The sequence below is a fragment of the Lolium perenne genome, chromosome 3 (assembly GCF_019359855.2).
Source record: "Lolium perenne isolate Kyuss_39 chromosome 3, Kyuss_2.0, whole genome shotgun sequence".
NCBI classification, from domain to species: Eukaryota; Viridiplantae; Streptophyta; class Magnoliopsida; order Poales; family Poaceae; genus Lolium; species Lolium perenne.
Window position 1 is genome coordinate 167024687 of NC_067246.2, and position 6159 is coordinate 167030845.

Here is a 6159-nt window from a genome sequence, read left to right on the forward strand (position 1 = left end):
TGCGTGCGTGACGAGGCGAGGCGGGGCGGGCGGAGGAGGAGGAGTGCGCGAGGGCTCCTTCTATTCTCACTCACTTGGAATGACTAGAACAGCAGCCCTTATATACCACTCCAACTCTCTCCCAACTAGCAATGTGGGACTAAACTTTGTCCCCCAAGGCTGTCCCAAGCTGCCAACGTGATGGGCCTTGAGATTTCAGGAATTGTAGACTACATGGGCTGCCTTACTGGGCTGCAGCCCATCTACATTTAACAATCCCCCACCAGATCTCATATGCACATCAGATGACACATTAGTTCCATTCACTGTTTAATATACCTGCACTTCAGTGGAGACTGTTAAGTTGAACTTCCACCTAGGCAAGGTGCTACGCTCGACTACAACTGAACAATGGACTATGCCTTGAATTGTCAGTCTTTGTGCAGCAAGTTTCGCTCAATGCCGGCACGGTACTAGGCTACCTTAGCCTTCCCCTCGGGTGGAGCTTATAAGTCATACTCCTCGGCCCTTCATGAGCTTACTAGAGATTCACCCAAATCTCCCACACTATGACCAGTAGTGTTGCTCGTATAGGTGTGTTCTTCAAAAGATCGCCCTGTAGGACGGCGTCTTTGCTCATCAAGAGCCGCTCAGAACACATTAAGACATTGTCAACCTGCCTTACAGTAGCTATGAGAGAATTGCATCTGCAGCGGAGTGGGAGTATTAAATTTTCTCTCTCAACTCGGTTGCTCCGGTTTGTTTTCCCAGGTCCTAGTTCACGGAATTTCCGGTCACATAGGTTGGGTTACCCCCTCGGCAACTCAAGTGGGTCTCAAACCCATCTCCCTTGATGCAAGGTCTATCATGTTTCTTGATAGTCCTTTTGTGAAAGGATCTGCCAGATTTTTAGCACTTTGGACTTAATCCAATGCTATCACTCCGGAGTTCTTCAATTTTCTGACAGACTTCAGTCTCCTCTTGATATGTTTGGAACTTTTCATATTATCCTTCGAACTTTTCACTTTAATAATCACAGTTTGATTATCACAGTTCATGAGGATGGCCGGTATTGGTTTTTCAACCATAGGCAAGTCCATCAAGAGCTCACGAAGCCATTCTCGTCGACGTAGGCCGTATCTAATGTTGTGAGTTCTGCTTCCATAGTTGACCTCGTTAAGATGGTCTGCTTGCAAGACTTCCAGGAAACAGTGCCACCACCAAGAGTGAAAACATATCCACTTGTGGTCTTCATTTTAGCATCAGAAATCCAATTGGAATCACTATACCCTTCAAGTCCTCTTGGATACCCGGTATAATGAATTCCATAACTCATGGTTCCCTTTAGATAGCGCATCACTCTCTCAAGAGCATGCCAATGATCATCTCCCGGGTTGGCCACAAACCGACTAAGTTTGCATACAGCAAACGAGACATCAGGCCTCGTAGCGCAAGCTAAATACATGAGTGAACCAATGATTTGAGAGTATCTTAATTGATCTTTAGTTGCCTTTTCATTCTTTCGAAGCAAGACACTAGGATCATAAGGTGTGAGAGAAGATTTGCAATCAGCATAGCCAAATCTGCTCAACACCTTCTCAATATAATGAGATTGCACAAGTGTAATCCCATTATTCTCATCTCTCAATAGCTTGATGTTCAATATAACATCAGCTTCTCCAAGATGTTTTATCTCGGAACACTGAGACATGAAGGTTTTGACCTCCTCAATCACTTTGAGACTTGTCCCAAGAATTAGTATGTCATCCACATACAAGCATAGGATAACTCCCTCACCCCCACCATGGCGGTAGTACACACATTTGTCGGCTTCATTAACAACAAAGCCCATAGATGTCAAAGTTCTTTCAAACTTCTCATGCCATTGTTTGGGTGCTTGTTTGAGACCATACAAATATTTCTTTAATTTACACACCTTTCTTTCTTGACCTTGTAGTACGAAACCATCAGGCTGTTCCATGTAAATTTCCTCGTCCAACTCTCCATTTAGGAAAGCCGTCTTAACGTCCATTTCATGAACGAGAAGACCGTGTGAGGCAGCCAATGACATTAGTACTCGAATGGTGGTCAATCTCGCCACAGGTGAGTAGGTATCGAAGAAATCTTCGCCTTCCTTTTGGGTATAGCCTTTGGCTACAAGCTGTCAACACCCGGATTTTTAAGTCCAGGTGCCTGTTATGCCATACATCGCAATCCCAGGAATATTGTTGTTGCGAGACATAACAGTTGAATATCATAAGTCATCATTCATTACATACCATAGTCGTCTTACAAATAGGGATCACATGATCCATATTACACAAATAGTTGATCTATTGATCAACATACACAAAGTTCATAGTTTCATAGCGGAAGCGTAAGTAGAAGGGACTCTCTAGTCCACAGGCCAACGTCTGACGTCAGAAGATTTCCTAGTTGTCGTGGACATCCGGGTTGCCGTCATCTTGATAGTTCTGCTCCTCTTCATAGTCTGGCCATTTGAATAGCCAGGGACACAGCCGTGAGTACTTTAAAGTACTCGCAAACTAATACTAATGTAAGTGCTAACAATTCTAGTAAGGGGTGCTAAGCTCTAGTTTATTTTGCATAAAGCCAATTTTAGTTCACCAACATTTTTGTAAACAACTCTTCATGTGCTAACTAACTCAAGTGGGAACATTAGTGTCATTCCCACAACTCCATTGTGATTCAAAAACAATGTCACCTTTCAAGTTCAAATTCACAAGTCACCCTTCACCATTCATAGTTTTCGAAAAGTTCTGATGACGGAACAGTATGGCCTTTCCAACTGTCCATAACCGAGGACGCGGCTATTCGAATAGGTTTAACTCTGCAGAGGTTGTACACTTGTGCCACAACAATTGCAATAGCTCGTCGTGGTAATCGGCCTCGATTTATCGTACGCAGACGCGAACTACCAATCCTAACCTTTCATTTACATACCCTAGTATAGGCACCTCTCCCCATGAGCTTGGCCTCCCAGTGAAGACAGACGGTCAGCCTGGGAACTGCACAGGGCTTGGGCCGGACATTCACCTCATTCGCATCATATCATATCATTTCTATTGTGGTAGAGGCAGCTTTCGGCATAACCCCGATGACGCTTGTTTAGAGGGAACCCATACTAAGACACACAAACTTCCGGTTAAGCCCTACCCAGATTCAGGTATTGTGGGGGTACTTGTAAAATTGGAATGGTATCGCATCCGAACCCAACCATCAGTGTTTTTGTAAAATTCACCAAGTCATTCACCAGTCATATCCACCTTCAAAATCTTTCAATAGAATGACTCATCATTCCAAGGTTTTCAAAGTCATTTCAATTCCCAAGTTCCCAAATGGAGTAGTCACGTTCAATTTAGCACTAGCATCTATGTATGAGGGGTGCTAAGTATTTTGCTTTGCTTCTAGGCTAACTTTGATACTCTTGTACTAATCCAATACAATCCAAGTGAATCATGAATCAAAGAGTACTTTGATAAAACAAAAGTAAATAAAGCTTGTAAAGTAAAACGGGGAAATAGGATCATAAGCATAAAATAAATAGGATAATGCCTGGCTCATAGTGAGCTTTGCACTTTGCAAGAGTATTATCTTGCAACCAAAATGGTTTGCATCCTTCTAGCTTGCATTGGTAATAGCTTGCTAGCTTTACTATGCTAGTAAACTTCTTTACTTTGACCAAAGTTAACTATAAAAGCAACTTATTGAGAAAACAAGTAAAAACTTGTAATGTATAAACTCGGGATAGGTTTCTATAAGAAAAGGTAAGATTCATGGTGCCTTGCCCCAAGGGGCTTTGCACTTTGCACTTTGCAAGCATATTAGCTTGCATGGGTAATAGCTTGCAATAATATCAGCTTGCAACAGCATAACTTGCATTGGTATTGGCTTGCCTTGGTTGAAGTGAGGGTCCAAGTTCTCTTCTCCTTCCTCTTTGTAGAAGTCCTCCTCTTCCTGATGGTCTCCGGTACTAGCGTCTAAAATACGAATACGGGGTACACAATCATCATACCAAACTTACATACTAAACTAAGCACACACAAGATTTACACAATCACACACTACTATTAAGTGGGTGGATGTGTTCCTTTCTTATTTTAAGACAAATAATTTCCTCTCATGAACAATATATGACCTAGGTTGACCAAAGTCAACCTCTTCATACTCATCATTTAAGAAATGATTTAAATGAGGTTCCATACCTCATACAATTTAATCCTAATATGGTAGTGATTTAATGTCACCAAATACTCAATATGAGATTATATAGACCATGGTCATTACCTCATATTGAATTACTTGAGACCAAGATTTAAATGAGAGGAAAACCTCTCATATGATTTAACCCATAGTTGTAACTAGGTTAACAACTACCATTGAGGTGATTTAACATCATCAACAATTCATTGGCTATTCTAACATTACTTGTACTCACACCAATTATTCTATCCACACAAATACCACAATTAGGGTGCATTGGTTGTGTTGCTTGAGGAAGATAATTTCCTCTCCTTACATATGTAGATGATAGTTTCCATCTAGTGTTTGAGAAATACTTTTCTCTCATTGAAGTCTTCTTAAGATTTAATTTCTCAAACAATCATACATGAAGTCATGTTGACCCAAGTCAACCATTCATCATCATCCTTTGAGAAATTGATTTAAATGAGGTAGAGTACCTCATACCATTTAATAACACTACATATGATTTAAATCTCTAAGTAATTCATATAAGTGAGTTTGGCCAGGGGTCCAAACATCACATGAATTCATTTGAGACAAAGTTTAAATGAAGTATAAGACTTCATAAGAATTACTTAATAGTTTTGGACAATATCCACTAGTTAAACTAGCCATATTATCCATTACTTAAACTAGGGCATGATCATGCAAAGTGACCCTAGCATTTTCTTGCATAAACAATTAGTGTAAGTCAAAAATGAGCTATTGGAGTTGGAATTGACTCAATATCTATTTTGGTTGATTTTTAAGAATTATTCTAAGCAGAAAAGTCCCTGTCTTGTTTATTTTGCTACATTAATTCTACAAATAATTTTGAGATGGGACCAGTGGCATTTGATAGATAATTTCACTAGCTTTCCAACGGTATAAAATTCATCAATTTTGGTTCAGTAGATTTGAAAGTATTGAATTTCAAAGTTTGTGCTGAATTGAAATTCATTTGGAATTAATTAAACTTGATTTGAAATAAGAGGGCCGGCGGGAAATTAAACGGGCCCAAGAATTTGAAAAAGCCAGGGGGCAGAGTTGGGCCGGCCCAGCAGTGCGTCCAGCGCAGCGGGCCAGCTGACAGGGGGACCCACTCGTCAGCGAGCGATGCTTACCGAATCGGTACCGTTCAACGTGCGCCGTCGGATTAGAAGCAGATCGAGTGGCTGGGGTTCGTCGTCTCCGTCGAGGGGAGAGGCTTGCTGCCGCGGCGGAGGTAGGGGGTCGGCGGCGCGACGGAGGTTCCCGCGGGCGGTGGCGGTGTTCCGTTCGAGGTTGTCGAGGACGAGGAAGCAGATGGCGCAGACGGCGGCTCGAATGGTGGCCTGAATCGACGGCGGCGATCTCAGGTCCGCCGCGGGCTCCGGCGTTCGATTGGGCGGCTCCGGTGGCTAATCAAAGAGGAGAAGAGGTCGAGGAGGATCAGGGAGAGGAGGGAGGTCGATTGGTGTGAGAAATGGAGGCGGGATCGTCCTCCTTTTATAGGAGCGAGTTGGCCGTGAGGGGTGCGGCAAGGGTGACAGAAGAGCGGCGGCTCCAGCGAGGGAAGGGGGTCGGCGAGGTAGGCGCTAGCTAGGTGTGGTCGAGGCGGTGCTAGCGAGCTAGAGAGTGAGGTGGGGGACAGGCGGCTGAGCGAGAGCGATGACGAGTACTGGCGGCACGGGCGCGGGAAAATGGCGAGCTGGTCGACGGCGACAGGCGGCGCGAGGACACGAGACCGTGTCTGGCGGGGTCTGGTCGCGGCGGCGAAGCTCGTCGTGCAGCGAGGGGGTCCAGGGCGAGGTTGTGCTGGCGAGGCGACTCGTGGCCAGGGCATGTCCACGGGCGCGCGCACGACGTCCTCGGCATGGCCCTGGGCGCTCTGGGCACGACGTGTGCCACCAGTGGGGTCCTCTTCTCCGGCGATGGTGGCTATGGTTGGATGCA